Here is a 2,390-nt window from a genome sequence, read left to right on the forward strand (position 1 = left end):
AAAACCTGAGAAACCCGGCCGTTTTCGTCATTTGTTATCGAATCGATTTAAAGCCAGATCGTCACATTGGCCGCTCTTCTCTCTGAAACGGTTACATTTATCGTCTGCAAAGCTATGTCGCGTGCTGCGGTATGCGGGAACACTAAAAGCACCATAGTGGAACACAGAAGAAGCTTCTAAGTTGAAGTAATAGCCAGTAAGAAGTAGTACAATTCAAGTTTTAATTATCGATTATTCACTTTTTAGCCGGCTTTGGTGGCTTGAATAAGACCTAGGACCTTAAGATTTTGCATGAAAGGAGGACTAGCAGCCGCGTTGCGCGGGAGAATGTGAAAAGTGTTCATATGGAGTAAAAACCTGAGAAATCCGTCCGTTATCGTCATTTGTTATCGAATCGACTTAAAGCCAGATCGTTATATTGGCCGCTTTTCTCTCTGAGACGGTTACATTTATCGTCTGCAAAGCTATGTCGCGTGCTGCGGTATGCGGGAACACTAAAAGCACCATAGTAGAACACAGAAGAAGCTTCTAAGTTGAAGTAATAGCCAGTAAGAAGTAGTACAATTCAAGTTTTAGTTATCGATTATTCACCTTTTAGCCGGCTTTGGTGGCTTGGACATGACCAAGGACCTTACGATTTTGCATGAAAGGAAGACTAGCAGCCGCGTTGCATGAGAGAATGTGAAAAGTGTTCATATGTAGTAAAAACCTGAGAAATCTGTCCATTGTCGTCATTTGTTATCGAATCGACTTAAAGCCAGATCGTTATATTGGCCGCTCTTCTCTCTGAGACGGTTACATTTATCGTCTGCAAAGCTATGTCGCGTGCTGTGGTATGCGGAACACTAAAAGCACCATAGTAGAACACAGAAGAAGATTCTAAGTTGAAGTAATAGCCAGTAAGAAGTAGTACAATTCAAGTTTTAGTTATTGATTATTCACTTTTTAGCCGGATTTGGTGGCTTGATCATGAGGTGGAACCTTAAGATTTTGCATGATAGGAGGACTAGCAGCCGCGTTTCACGGGAGAATGTGAAAAGTGTTCATATGTAGTAAAAACCTGAGAAACCCGACCGTTTTCGTCATTTGTTATCGAATCGATTTAAAACCAGATCGTCACATTGGCCGCTCTTCTCTCTGAAACGGTTACATTTATCGTCTGCAAAGCTATGTCGCGTGCTGCGGTATTTGGGAACACTAAAAGCACCATAGTAGAACACAGAAGAAGCTTCTAAGTTGAAGTAATAGCCAGTAAGAAGTAGTACAATTCAAGTTTTAATTATCGATTATTCACTTTTTAGCCGGCTTTGGTGGCTTGGATAAGACCTAGGACCTTAAGATTTTGCATGAAAAGGAGGACTAGCAGCCGCGTTGCGCGGGAGAATGTGAAAAGTGTTCATATGGAGTAAAATCCTGAGAAATCCGTCCGTTATCGTCATTTGTTATCGAATCGACATAAAGCCAGATCGTCACATTGGCCGCTTTTCTCTCTGAGACTGTTACATTTATCGTCTGCAAAGCTATGTCGCGTGCTGCGGTATGCGGAGACACTAAAAGCACCATATTAGAACACAGAAGAAACTTCTAAGTTGAAGTAATAGCCAGTAAGAAGTAGTACAATTAAAGTTTTAGTTATCGATTATTCACCTTTTAGCCGGCTTTCTTGGCTTGGACATGACCTAGGACCTTTAGATTTTGCATGAAAGGAGGATTAGCAGCCGCGTTGCATGGGAGAATGTGAAAAGTGTTCATATGTAGTAAAAACCTGAGAAATCTGTCCATTTTCGTCATTTGTTATCGAATCGACTTAAAACCAGATCGTCACATTGGCCGCTTTTCTCTCTGAGACGGTTACATTTATCGTCTGCAAAGCTATGTCGCGTGCTGCGGTATGTGGCGACACTAAAAGCACCATAGTAAAACACAGAAGGAGCTTCTAAGTTGAAGTAATAGCCAGTAAGAAGTAGTACAATTCAAGTTTTAGTTGTCGATTATTCACTTTTTAGCCGGCTTTGGTGGCTTGGACATGACCTAGGACCTTACGACTTTGCATGAAAGGAGGACCAGCAGCCGCGTTGCACGGGAGAATGTGAAAAGTGTTCATATGTAGTAAAAACCTGAGAAATCTGTCCATTTTCGTCATTTGTTATTGATTCGACTTAAAGGCAGATCGTCACATTGGCCGCTTTTCTCTCTGAGACGGTTACATTTATCGTCTGCAAAGCTATGGCACTTGCTGCGGTATGTGGAGACACTAAAAGCACCATAGTAGAACACAGAAGAAGCTTCTAAGTTGAAGTAATAGCCAGTAAGAAGTAGTACAATTCAAGTTTTAGTTGTCGATTATTCACTTTTTAGCCGGCTTTGGTGGCTTGGACATGACCTAGGAC

This window comes from Schistocerca gregaria, unplaced genomic scaffold, assembly GCF_023897955.1.
Source record: "Schistocerca gregaria isolate iqSchGreg1 unplaced genomic scaffold, iqSchGreg1.2 ptg000407l, whole genome shotgun sequence".
Classification (NCBI taxonomy): Eukaryota; Metazoa; Arthropoda; class Insecta; order Orthoptera; family Acrididae; genus Schistocerca; species Schistocerca gregaria.